We start from the raw sequence: 14769 nt of genomic DNA, 5'->3' as shown, positions 1-14769 counted from the left end.
CTTAACCTGAAGCACCACTTTAGCTAATGGGGCCTCCTGCTGCCGCCACGCCGCCGGAGCACAATTTCTGTTCTCATCCTGAAGCAAAGTTCTTAGCCTGAGGTACTATTTCTGGGTTAGCAGAGTCTGTAACCTGAAGCGTATGTAACCTGAAGCGTATGTAACCCAAGGTACAACTGTACTCACTATTATTAGCTTTCTGGTGAAATTCAAGGCTGTAGCCATGAATAGTTAAACTATGGACATCTTTCCCACAGGAGGTAGTGATGGGCACCAACTTAGATGGCTTTAAAAGAGGAGAATTTCATGGAGTAGTAGTCTTTTGGATTTGATATCCCACTTTATTACTCCCGAAGGAGTCTCAAAGCGGCTAACATTCTCCTTTCCCTTCCTCCCCCACAACAAACACTCTGTGAGGTGAGTGGCACTAAGAGACTTCATAGCGCTCTACGTGGGGCTACCTTTGAAGGTGACCCGGAAACTACAACTAATCCAGAATGCAGCAGCTAGACTGGTGACTGGGGGCAGCCGCCGAGACCACATAACACTGGTCTTGAAAGACCTACATTGGCTCCCAGTACGTTTCCGAGCACAATTCAAAAGTGATGGTGTTGACCTTGAAAGCCCTAAACGGCCTTGGTCCAGTATACCTGAAGGAGCGTCTCCACCCCCAACGTTCTGCCCGGACGCTGAGGTCCAGCGCCGAGGGCCTTCTGGCGGTTCCCTCATTGTGAGAAGCAAAGCTACAGGGAACCAGGCAGAGGGCCTTCTCAGTAGTGGCGCCTGCCCTGTGGAACACCCTCCCACCAGATGTCAAAGTGATAAACAACTACCTGACATTCAGAAGACATCTTAAGGCAGCCCTGTACAGGGAAGTTTTTAATGTGTGATTTTACTGTTTGGTTTCTGTGGAAGCCACCCAGAGTGGCTAGGGAAACCCAGCCAGATGGGCGGGGTACAAATAATAAATTATTATTAGAAGAGTTTGGATTTGATATCCCGCCTTTCACTCCCCTTCAGGAGTCTCAAAGCGGCTAACATTCTCCTTTCTCTTCCTCCCCCACAACAAACACTCTGTGAGGTGAGCGGGGCTGAGAGACTTCAGAGAAGTGTGACTAGCCCAAGGTGACCCAGCAGCTGCATGTGGAGGAGCAGAGACGCAAACCCAGTTCACCAGATTACGAGACTACTGCTCTTAACCACTACACCACACTGGCTCCACACTGGAGGATAAGGCTATTAATGGCAGTAGCCCTGATGGCTCTGCTCTGCCTTCACAGTCAGAGGCAATAATTCTTCTGATACCTGAGGAAGGAGGAGCCCTCTTGTGCTCAAATCCCACTGGTGGGTTTCCCACGGGCATCTGGTGGGCCACTATGAGAACAGGAGGCTGGACTAGGTGGGCCATTGGCCTGGTCTTGCATGCTTTATTTATGTTCTTATCTACACATGTAGAGAACCCACCTGCTATGAAATGTTTGGATGCCCCTATAGAAAACTAACACTATGTGGAGAAAGCTAGACTCAGACCTTCCTCTTGACAACCTAGCTTTTTTTATGTGAAGGGAGATTCAGAGGGACCCAGTCCATATTTCATTCTGAAAGATTTTTTGGGTGATGTTCAGGGGTTAGGAGAGATTTCTTAAGCCTGACCAGGGTGAGGCAACATTCCTAATGGAAAATGGGCGAATGACTCTGCACCATAATGTTAATGGGACATCCTCAGCAGTCCCCCCCCCCCTTTAAAGCCGAGAATTCCCCTGGCAATTATTCTGCCACTTGAGGGAGAGGGTGGGCAGGGGAAAGAACCTTGGCTAACAGTTCCCAAATGCACTCCTCTTTTGTGAAGGTAAGCCTTTCATAAAAATATAAGAAATTTCTCTCCGTCTCTCCCACCCCACCCCAATTCTCGGAAAATGAATTCACCCACTTTTGTGGGAGAATAGCCCTACAAAAAGAGAAGGGGGCATATTGAGACCACCCTTGGTCCATTTATTTTTAGAGACCTCGGCACTTAAGGGGAAAGTTGTCTATACTAAATTATTACAAAGAACAAATGTTATAGTCTATGGGAAATGTAACAGAAATAGCACATATAAATGACCAATGGACTTATTTTGTCCTCTGTAAGAAGCAGCAATCTCAAAACAAAATGGGACTCATCCTCAAACTCTCTGTGTTATACATATATCACAGACACTCTTAAAAGAAATATCCCTATTTGCATTCACAGTGTTTTGAACATACAGGTGTAGACCAGCTGTGGCTTATTCCACAGGGATAAAGATGCCAGATCCGCTACATTTTATTATCTCTTCCTCTCAGCACACATTGTCCCTCAGTAAAGGGGGTGGAAAGAACGATCTTAAAAGCTGGGTGGTTACAAAAGCCATAAAAAGTGTGGTGTGAAGGTGTAGGAGACATGTCTGATACGGAAGGCAATGGAGCATGACGTCAGTCATTGTGGTTGGCTGAATAGCAGAAACAAAGGTCCTCTCCAGCAATATAACCAGAAAGGAGATACATATCAAATATTATTGTGGATGAGGCCAAAGGACCCATTTTAGGGGTCTCAGCAGCCTCCTCCAAGCAAATATTTCTAACCCCTGCTCACCAGTTGTATCAGGACTGACAAAATAAAATAAAATAAATAAAGCTGTGTTGAGAGATGTTCAGTGTGCTCCCTGTTCAGCAGATTGGTCATTTGGTGAGTGGAGAAGGAGTGATAGAGCTCCTCCGTCATGGAACAGGTGAAGAGGTGCTGTGTCCCTCGATTTGTCCCTCTGTGTGTCTCCACCAACGTGGGTCTGTGCAAGAGTGGCACGTGGCCCCTGCTTCAATCTCTGAGCTCACCTGGGTTGAGCTGCTAGATCCACAGGGCATAGCAATGATCCACCACCAACACCTGACATTCATTGGCTGAAGTGCTCTGATGTCACAGAAGGTCTTGAACACTCTAATTACTACAAGTTTAAACTGTCTGGGAAAGGAGCCTAGGGAGAGAAGTGCAATGAGCTATTGATAGGAAGAAATGCAGGGAAGTGTTTGAATAAGGTGTGTGAGTGGCTTGTGGGGATGAAAGATATGAGTGGTGACTGTGAATGTATGTGGAGATGGTATAGCATTATATGTATGTAAATGATGGGAGTATAAATGTTGGGTGTGGCTGTTAAATGCAGCATACACTTCATGTAAGCAAATTTTTTGCCTTTTATATTGAACACTGCTGTCCTCATTGAGACTCCTGAGGTTGTATAACTCATCCCTGGTTTTTCCATGGCTTCTTTTTGTGCCATAATCATGTTGCAAAAATGTTGTGCTCTTCTTCTAGGTATCCCAATTTGAACTTGACCAAACATGGGTGAGAAAGCATGTTCTCCAATAAATGAGAGCACGTGTTGCGGTGTGGGCCACCAGGCCAGGCCTCTTGTTGCCAGGCAGGTTAATAGTTGTTGCCTGGCATCATGATTGGGTAACCGGGTTGCTGGGGCAAATTGTATGTTGCAAATTGGGTGGGTGGGACCATAGTCTTTAAATATTGGTGCACTCTGGTTTCTCTTTCTCTTTGCAGAGTGCATCGGATCACCCGCCCGCCCGCCCTCTTTCCGGTTGACCTTGCTTTGCCTGTCATGGGGTCGTCTGCTTTGGAGCAGGGGCCTAGTAGGAATTTGCCATTTGGTGATTGGCTGTGCCATTTGGTTTTGCCTACTACTCAGCAATTCGTCACAACTTGTAAGGTTGCGGTTAGGCATTGGCTATAATATGCTGGTGGTGGAGGGGTAAGGCTGGGCCTGCCCCTCCTATTGCGCTGAAGGGAATTCCGTTAAAGGAATCCTGGGGCTTGCTACTATTTCGTCTAATCCCTGTTATGGGACCAGGGCCGCCCAATCCCTGTTATGGGAATCCTTGTTATAGGACCGGGCAGGCAAGCTTTCGGGGAGCTGCTGGGGTGAGCGGTGTGGGTCCGACGCTTAGCTCAAATGACCCCCCAGTTTGACTTTCTCTTCTACTGGCTACCGATCGGACCTCGGGATGTCAGTTCTGTCCCAGGCGGGGGGACAGATAGTCATAACCAATGTCTAAACAACCACTCACTGATTTTGTATTTTAATAAAGTTGTGGCCAAAATAGTGCCCAAAAACCAAAACTAAATTACGTGTTATGTGTGAAGTTATTTGAGGGGTGGCCTGGGGACCTACGCACGTAACACATTCTCATGCCTGCCATGTGGCAGTGATGATGAATAAAGTGTACTCCATTGCCAACATTGCATCAAAGAAGAGGGTCCCCCCTCCCACCCACTGCTGAATGGGAAGTTTGGGATAATCACATTTGGAGCAGAGATATGAACACCTGGCAGAAAACAATAAAGAATCACTTTCCCTTCCCCAACACCTGCAACCTGGTTCCCTTTGAGTGAAATCCTTAAGCTCCTGGGCTCCCTGGGAGGAGGGGTGGGACAGAAATGCAATAAATATAAAATATAAAATAAACAAATAATCCGTGTCCCCCTCCCAGCAATGTTTGTTACTTGAACGTATATTGAAAGTCTTGTTATCCCACTTTGCAGTCTCACACGTGTTTGAATAAAGTCAAGATATTGTACAAAATTTTTAAAAAGATTATCAAAATCACCAGAATAATAATAATAAAAACTGTCCAGGGGATAAAACAACAAAGGCAGATTAAAGACAGAGTATAAGGAATAAGGAGAAATCCACAGAGCAGCAAATTCCCCATAAACGCAGCAAGAGTACATTGCAGTCCAATAAATGTCCCTTATCTTATGGTGTTTGGGCTTGTCCACACCCGATTACGCCAGCTGTTGATGCAGAGAACTCCATAGGATGTTCTCCCCATTCCAGTGTTATCCCAGACCTTTCCTGCTTTGAATCTCAATCCTGGCCATTTCAGACTTTCCAGGGATCAAAATACTCCTAAAGGTTTGGGAAAGCACAGTGAAGGGGGTCTACGTTTTGCTCCAGTGTGGACAAGTCATTTGTATTACCTTCTTAGTGTATAAAAAGGAACTGTAAGAGCAGTAGAGGAGCCTCTTCTACCCTTGTCCACCCACCCAGCTGCACTGATTTCCCAGTGTGCCATTTGAACATTAAAATGAAAAATTAGCAGTGCAATCCTGTGCAGCTCTACTCAGAAGTAAGTCTCACTGAGTTCAACATGGTTTATTTCCAGTTGCAGCGGTGGGAAATATTTTTTTTCTTTTTTAATATATATATATATATATATACATATGTATTTTTATTCAATATTTCTTGGTTTACAAAAGTAAGTGCAATCTCTCTTTTTTCAAGTTACATTTTCTACAGATCAGTTTCATTTGTTGAGACATTAGTGTTACATTAGGAAGGGACGTTTGGGAAAAGTTCCTCAGGGCCCAGATTCAAAAGTTGGTGGAGCCAGAGCAAAAGGTGACTGGGGTTCCCCTGTTTTCTTCTATTCTTTTTTCCTGTCACTCTCTTATCTTTTCCTTAGCTGTTGGATTACAGCCTCAATAAGTTTTTTACTAAAACCTACATTAAGGCTGCATTCTTCCATCCATTTACCTGGGAGCAAGCCCTATTGGATTTGACGGGACTTACTTCTGAGTAGACTTATGTGGAACTGCACTGTCAATAGCCCTACTGATTCCAGCACATCATCATCGCCTGATGAACAACCCATGAATCAATATTGTTACCTAAATACATTTTGAAAGTACAAGGTAGTTGGTATTTCCCTCCCCCGTCCCACACACAATGCAGCTTTCATAGCAATATTTTTAATCCTTTTTTCTCTGAGTCATCCTTAATTGGTATTATATAGATGTGACACCAAGTGTAAGAAAAAGGAAAAGTAGAAGGAAGAAGCTGCATTTAATAAGGAATATTTTTAGTTCCAGTAGGATGGTTGTAATACCTGTTGTTGCGCTTTTAAAAATAGTCTCTCTGATGATTCATTTAGAAGTCCTCGGTGCATTCCTCAAAAAAACAAAAAAAAACCCACTTCAGATTCTGGGTGAGAGTAAATATTCTCTTGAAACTAAGGTACAGAGCTAAGTAATTTAAGATAAAGTATTATTAAAAGGTGCAATTCCTGTTCCACACCACTGGCCAAATCCTGTTGGGTGCAATGGATCTGAATAACACCCAAGGGTTTAAAAATCCATAACAACTTGTTGTCCATTCAATGGCCTGTAAATTTTTATGTATGGACAGCTAGAAAGAAATATAGCCTCAGGGCCTTTTAAGATGACCGGCTGGTGATGCAACGAATGTGTAGTTCATAGTATCTGTTACACTGGGTGGTCTGGATATTGTCTTTTTTAGATACGTTTCTGTTTCAGAGATATCAGGCCATAATGCATAGCTGCCGGGTAAATGTAATTCCTTCCCTCCACCTGGCGCAGTCTGCCAGGTCCCAGGGGATTCAAAGCAGGGACCCCACAATTATTATTATTTATTAAATTTGATTGTCACTTTATCTTGCCTAAGGCAACCTGAAGCGACTTACAACCAAACAAGACAGATATTGGCTCCTGCTTCCTGAACCAACAAAGGCTGCTAGGTAACTTCACACAGTTCAAGCTGGAGAAACAGCCGTGTGGGGCAAGACTGCTTAAACCTCTCCCTGCTGTTAAATGTTTAACGTGCACAAAACCTTATGTTCTGCATGCATTGAATTTAAAACTTCTGTGCATTTTTTGCATTTGCAAAGCATAGACGTTTACATTAAGCAGAGAGGATTCACTTTGGCAAAAGCATCAGAAACGTGGGGTAATTTCCTATTTGAAAGTTTAGGCTACAGGTAAGTCCCTCATCAGCAGGCAATTGAAACAGGAGAAGCTCAGCATCTCTGTGTTGTGGGAAGCCAGCAGAGAGATTGCCAGCTCAAGTGCTGGGAGAAGGAGCTTCCAGCACCAAAAGAGAAGGACTTAACTGCATTGCCTGATACTTGAATGCAATGTGTTATTTTGCATTTTGTTTTTTAGTAACATTTACATGTAGCTAGTTTTAAGACTGTTCTGCGGTAACTCTTTGAAAGCCATTCTTGGCGTGGAATGTTCATTTATTTTAATACAAGTCCAGATCTGGGATTCCGCTGAACAACTCTAACACCTGCCCACTGCTTTTCTTCCCCCTCTATGTTCCAAATGTCTATTTGTGGGGGCCAAGATCTCTGGAAGCCTGCAAAGAGAGAGGAATGTACAGTTTTCAGTGGTACCTCCGGTTATGAACTTAATTTGTTCCGGAGGTCCATTCTTAACCCAAAATTGTTCATAACCTGAGGCGCGGTTTCGCCAATGGGGCCTCCCACTGCCGCTGCGCCACCACACGACTTCCGCTCGCATCCCGGGGCAAAGTTTGTTGCCAGGAGCATCTACTTCCAGGTTAGTGGAGCTCATTACCTGAAGCGTTTGTAAGGAGGACGGTACGTAACCCGAGGTTCCACTGTATTGGAGGAATTCTAGCAGAATTTCACCTTCTTCCCCCACCAATATTTTGCTTAAAATCCCTCTCCCCAAATCAGTTTTCATTTTACAAAAGTTACCATCTACCTCTTGCTACATTTGCTGGAAGACAACATTTAGTTCTGCCCTGAAAATTCAATAAAGAATCGACTACAGTAATTGTCACTGCTTAGAACAATTTACATTATCTGACAGAAGAAGCGGGATGGGGGCAGGGGAGAGAACCATGAAGTATAATACAAAAGCTTATTGAATATACATATTGTGGCTTTGCTGATAATCATGCTTTGGTTAAAACCCATATATTTCTTATTATGTAAATATGGCATTTTTATTAAAAGATGTCACTTTAATTTAGAGCTTAAACAGAAGACATAAGCAAATATTTTCCCATTCACAGGTCATGGGCCCGAAAAGCACAGAAATAAATTCTCCTGATGAGTCCTGTCAGCATGTTGTAATTCTACCAGTTCATTTCCGTGAAATTAACCAGACTTGTGGATACCTATTAGTATACATTTTAGTATCATATTGTAGCCTCAAAGAAAATTTCCCAGGGATAGTTTTAGAGTATATTGTTGTGGGAGCACACATGTTCGATGATAGTGAAAGGTTTTTCATGGTTTGCCACTGATCTAAAATGAGTTATTAGCTCATGAGATGGAAACATTTCCTGTTTGTGCCTGTGGCCTGGTTCTGTCCAACTCACTGATTTTATTGAGGCAAAGTAGTGTCAAGACAGACGTGGTAATAATTGATGAATGGCCACAGGGGTTACTTGACATGCAGCGTAGCCTGATCTCAATTTGCACGACGGATATATGATAATATTTATTTATTTGGCACTGTTACTGTGCTGAAAACATTAGAAAGTACTGTAGGTAAGGCATCCTGAGAAAGTTGCAGCCTAAATTGTGAAGAAGGTTAAAAGCACATCTGATAAGTATCAGCTTGTAGTAACATGGAGGGGGGCTTTTTCACTGGGGCACCAGTATTGTGAAAATCTCCCCCTGATGAAATATGAGCGGCCCCAACAGCACTGGTATTTCACCTGCTCTTGACACCACACCTGTTTAAACAATCATTCCCCTGATCTGAAGTTCTAGTAGTATTTCACATTGTACTCCACACTTGCAGAAAGTACTGGGTTTAGTCTTCAGTCTGTCCATGATCAAAGTGAAATCCCATGTGGATGGTTCGATCTAAATTTGTTTTGTGGCAATAACACACTTGACCAATAAAAAAACCTGCTCTGTAAGATTAGCGCTTACAGATTTAAAGACAGAGAAAATCCACACAGGTAAGACTTACAAACAAACAAACAAACAAACAAACACACTCTCCTCATCAGTGGTGACATTGCAGCCATGACAATAATTGAATAAGGCAATGTTTGCAGTCTTGTTTAATTTATTTTGTGTAGGCTTTTGCAAGCATTGTTGCAAGCACTCTTGACGTATGACTTTCCTGATTAATCATAGCAAAACAAAACATGTGCAAAGAGGGGAAGAAAGGAAGAATATACCTCTTACATTTTGATATGGGGTAGTTAATAGAGAGCAGTACTTGGAAGAGCTAAGCCTGAGTCCTTACTTGCCTATCACTGGATGGGCAATTAACTATAGCTGCTCCACGCTCTACACAACCCTAATTATGTGAAGTGGGAGGATGGGGCCACACCTCCTGGGCCCACCCTTGATGTCATGTCCCCATTGGCTCCAACCTCACCATCTATGGGGAGTGCATCTGTTCGGAAAGTCTGAGCTATGCATGTAGGTTCCCTCTGTGAGGTGTAATCCTGTGCGATTAGGGCTTCATGCCACAGAAGGAGACAATGCATGTCTACATACGTGCTCTGCCAACCCATGGCCAGTGGGGGAGCAGGACCAATGGGAATGCAGTGGCAGGGGCAGGAGCAGATGTGCCCCCATTTCCCCCCCACATGAAGATGATGACATGGAGGATAATGCATGAAGGGGACTTATATCTCAGCCTAATCAACCCCACAAGATCATTCTAAGGCAGGGATTGGGGATGTTGTTGGACACCCAACTCACACCATTCATCTATGTTGGCCATTCTGGCTGATAAAGAAGGGAATCAGGGTCCAGTGCTTTCTTGAGGGCCCCAAGTTTTGCCATTTCTTGCCTTCTAGGAACAGTGGTGCTCTCAGCGTAGGACTCTGGGACAGAGGCCCAGGACTGCAGAACAAGTAGGATTCTGCAGCTGTAGCAGTGATAGATGACCACATTTTAAAATAAGTGAAGTAATGCACACTGCCATCAAAAAAGATGGATGGGCATAAGACCATTAAGTTCAGAGATCAAAGCTATCCAACTGCACTGGAAAATTGTTATCCACATAAAAAGTTACTACATATTCTGCCCAGGGCAACCTGCAACTTGGCTTCTGTCCTCATGGTCAACTGCAGTTATTCACTCCATTTTTGAGGTTCAGGCTGTGAGTACCATTCCATATCTTGCCGACATAGCAACACCCATGCACAAATGGGAGGCTCCAAGCTCAAGAAACCCCATAATGACAGTATAAAAAAAGAGGGAAATCTAAAGAAGGAACATCTAGAACCATGCAGATAGTTCTAGTGCTGGCTGACTCTGGGAGAGAAAACCAGAAAAGTGGGTTGAAGGGGCAATAGCATTGAGTGACTCGCATCACATTTTGCACAGGTATCAATTATTGTGTAACAAACACTCCTAAAATACTTGGTATATTTTAAGCAACGTTTCAGGATTTACTTACATTTTTAATATTCTCCACTTACTATATATTGTTATAGCTGCAATGCTAACATGTTTGTTTGTTTGTTTAAAAAATGCTGCCACCAGTCTTGGGATGCTGTTCCCAATATCCATTTCCAGGTGTGTGTTCGCTCAGCATCCTCTTCTCCACGCAAAGGGATGGGCATCTGGGTTTGCTAGCCAAATTGTCTTTGGATCAATGCTTACGACTCTCCAAAATGCCAAGAGTCAGCCAGAGCAGCCTGATAATCCTCTTACTGTTTCTGGTTATCTTTGTAAAGCAAACAGCTGCCAAACACTGCTAAAGTTTCCAGAGCTTGGGTGGGGGCAGGGAGAGAAAGCATCCTCACTCCAGATTTCATATTCACAGAATCCTTTCATGTCATCGACTCTTCGTATGTTCTAAAGCTCTTATGACATCTGTTGGGTGAATGCAGCTTTTTGCTGGTAACTCCCACCCATTAATCATCATAGAATAAATGTACCATTTTATAAACTAAAGTCAGGCCTCCTGAGTAGTGGCACCAATAAAACTTGTTTTTAAAAATAAGATTTTTGGGGGGGCTCCTACATATATGCCCAAAGTAGATGGAAATTCTGAAATCCATACACACAATGGAACTTACTCGGCCAGTAATTTCCCTTTGGGGGCAATGCATACAGAGTCAATTTCTCACTTGGAATGATAAAATGAACTGGAAGAGCTTGGGGAAACTTGCAGCTTTCACGTAAGTATATGGTCCACAGAAAACAATTTCTTCTATAAAGCCCCTCCTCCTCCCAGAGGGGATGTGTTGGGAGCGGGAGCCGTTCCCGCGTCAGCAGAAATGCCCCCCGCTCTGCGGGGTGGGGTCATATATAGACTGTTTGATCCAATGCCTAAGCCAATACCACTCACATGCTGTAACCAACAAAGTTGTGTCCTTCTTTAGCCCATTAACCTAATATACATGTGTCCTTGTGTCTTATTTACCCCTACACAGGTTGCGGGTCCTCCACTCACAAGCAGAAATATCTTCAGCCCATGCAGTGCACCTCCAGGGGGGGAACTCAAACTGCTGGAGGATCACAGTGCTTGCTGCCACTCACATGGCTTCTGTTCCATTAGCAGCGCTGAAGTGAGATACCACCACCCGCCACGCTGGGGCACAAGCATGGGCAGTGTGTATAGAGATCCTAGGCTGCTCAAATGACAAGACTCCCCTCTCAGTCTCGCTGATGGTCCAAAGGAAAGCAGAGAAACACGTTTGGCACTAGCTTGGCTGCAGGAGTTGCCAGAAGGAGGCGTCCAAGACGCCGCCCAACCATCTTAGGAACTCCACTCCGGATTTGGGTGGGGTTGACTCCTTAGCCTTTTCTTCTCCCAAATATGTCCTGCAATATAATTGGGTCAACCTTGGGTACCGATCACCTTGATCTAGCCAGGGGAGGCGATGCTGTTCCTTGTTAACACCAGGCAGCAAAATGTGTTAAGCCTGATAGAGGGTCACATTATTAGGGCATACTTCCTGACATGTCTGTGTTTCAGTTATGGGTTGTTATTTTAACCAAGGAGCATTTGATCCTGTGAGCCTCCATCTCAAAGTGAAGTGCTGCAGCACAGATTTTTGCTGCTTGTGAGAACTAAGAACCTAAGAAGATCCTTGCTGAATCAGACCCAATACCCATCTAGTCCAGTTCACTGTTCTCACAGCCATCAACCAGACACTGAGGAGAGGCTCACAGGCAGGGGCTCAATGCAACTGCATTTCCCCACTTGTGCAACTGGTATTCCAAATGCAGACAGAGCTTCCATGGCTAATGGCCGGGGTAGCCTTATCCTCAGAGAATTGTTCTAAACTCATTTTAAAGTCATTCAGGGTGGTAGCTATCACCTCATCTTGCAATAATGAATTCCATAGTTTAACTATGTGAAGAAATACTTCCTTTGGTCTACCCCAAATCTTCCCACATTCAGTTGCACAGGATGACCCTGGGTACTAATAATGTAAAGGTAAAGGTAAAGGGACCCCTGATCATTAGGTCCAGTCATGGCCAACTCAGGGGTTGCAGCGCTCATCTCTCTTTATTGGCCGAGGGAGCCGGCGTACAGCTTCCGGGTCATGTGGCCAGCATGACTAAGCCTCTTCTGGCGCACGGAAACGCCGTTTACCTTCCCGCCAGAGTGGTACCTATTTATCTACTTGCACTTTGACGTGCTTTTGAACTGCTAGGTGGGCAGGAGCAGGGACCAAGCAACGGGAGCTCACCTTGTCGTGGGGATTCGAACCACCGACCTTCTGATCGGCAAGTCCTAGGCTCTGTGGTTTAACCCACAGCGTCACCCGCATCCCTTACTAATAATGTAAGAGAGAATAAAAAATATATTTAGTCTCTTTCTGCACACCATGCAGAATTTTAGATATTGCTATCATGTCACCCCTGACTTGCCTTTTTTCAACACTATAAAGTCCCAAATGTTGCAATCTTTCCTTATAGGAAGGTATGAGGAAAGCCTTGTGACACTCTAAATTTCTTGGAAGAATTCATAGTTCAGTTATTAATGTCTTTGCCCAGCCGGGAGTAAGGCTCATTCATCTTTCACAGTCCAACCAAACATTATCTTTTACATGCTACATATCATAAAAAATGTCCATTGCTTACACGCATGCCATTATACCAACTTATACTTGACCTGCTCTCAACTATTTTTCCTCCTGAGTGAGAACTGATCAACTGATATGAATGTTTGACGTAAATCCTATTGGAGTATGAACTGGGATTCCTTATTTCACTTGAGCATCTCTGTACATAGGAGGGTGGTCACCTCATCAATGTCTAGAACAACACCAGGAAGGCAACATGTATCCAAAAGATTTCCCTGAAGATGAATTCCCTTAACTCTCACTTTACCCTTCATTTTTATGCTTCACAGGGTGTCAAGTTTGTTTTTCAGACTATAGTTCTGATTGAATGAAATCAAAATGACCTATGGTAGTTACTGTTTTAGATTAGTTTGGAGAGAGTACATCTGGCGGGGTCCAAAGAACCATACAAGTCCAGAACTTTGAAGCTGTGCTTCACAAACAACAGTTGTATGGGAAATAAATTTTAAAATGGAAAGGAGTTCCAAAAGTAGGGTTTGTTTGTTTGTTATTAAAAAAATATGACATAGGAGCTTTTCAGAACAGGAAGGGAACACTCTAATCACAGTGGGCTTTAGATCTGGGCCATTGCATCCGCCTTGAGGACTGATGGTGGTGCTTGTTGTTGCTGCAATTCTTAGCAAATGGTATTTGTCAAGAGGCTTCAGTATTTAATTCCTCAATTAAGTTCCTCCCTTATGAACCTAATTGCCCCTTCCTGAGCTTCTTGTGCTGAAAGAGCAACCAACACGTGCAGAAGTGGTTAATGTGGCCAGTGAAATGATGTAAAGATAGATATAAACATTCTTAATCCTCCTGCTGGAAATGGTTGCACAGTTAATTAATAAAAGAGGGGAAGCCACGGCTGCTTTGCATGAGAATTTGTGGGACGGGTGCCCATTGTTAAATTAAGATCATCCCATTCACTTCTGAGCATTTTTTTCACTGGAGTTCTTGCTTCAACTTTTGCCGATGGATGTCAGCCAGCTTAAAAGATTTACAGTCTTCAAAAGCTGCTTTTACCAACATGTGGATCTTGTAAAGGTGTTCAATAGTGTTTAAGCAGCTTTAGAAGTAAATCCTGCCTTCTGCGCAAGTTCATTCCCCTCTATTCCCCTCTTAATTTGGCTATGGACTTGGCTTCTTTGTTCTTTCATGACTAATATTGCCATCTGTGACCATTACATATTGACATAGCAATGTTACATATTAAGCACAAGGAAACCCAGAATGCTTGAGCTCATCTGAGTATTTGTTACTTAAAGCCTGAGTCCTCCTTGCAGCCACCTGAATCCTTCCAGGCTTCTCCAGGTTCCTAACAAACTGCAATCAATCAGGATGTTGCTAGGACCTTGGAATGTAAGGCCTCGTTTGTAAGGCCCCCTTTGCCCATATTACAAAAAAGGAAAATTCCCAAACGGCACTCCAGTTTTATTCAGCACCATAGACTCATAAAAAAGCAGGGTTCACATTTATGGCATTAGCTTAGCTACGACTAGGAGCACATCCCTTTGGGAGTTGCCAAAATCCATTTTTGAGTTGAGACCTCATAGATGACAGTAGCTGCACCACTCCCAACTCTGAACTATGACAGCTGCCTTTAGGAACTGGACTCCAGTCCAGCAGACGTTCAACAGCCAGAGAAGATTATAAACAAGCACCAGGCCATGTCCATGTCCGTGCTTGAGGAGCATGGGGGGAAGGGCGGAAGCAGGTGCAGGGAAGAAATGTTCTCTCTAAAAACATCTTGAAGCGGATGTGAGGCAAGGTGGAGGCTGAGACTCTCTGAGGAGATCTTGCATCCTTTCATTTTCCACAAGGGCATGGGCAAAGCCAAACCTTCTTTGACCTCACAGTCAAGAGCTGCAGCCCTGAACATCAGATATGCTCTTGTTCCACAACATTTTTACATCAGGCA

The sequence above is a fragment of the Podarcis melisellensis genome, assembly GCF_964234715.1.
Source record: "Podarcis melisellensis genome assembly, chromosome: 12".
Taxonomy (NCBI): Eukaryota; Metazoa; Chordata; class Lepidosauria; order Squamata; family Lacertidae; genus Podarcis; species Podarcis melisellensis.
Note: the sequence above shows the minus strand (reverse complement) of the source record.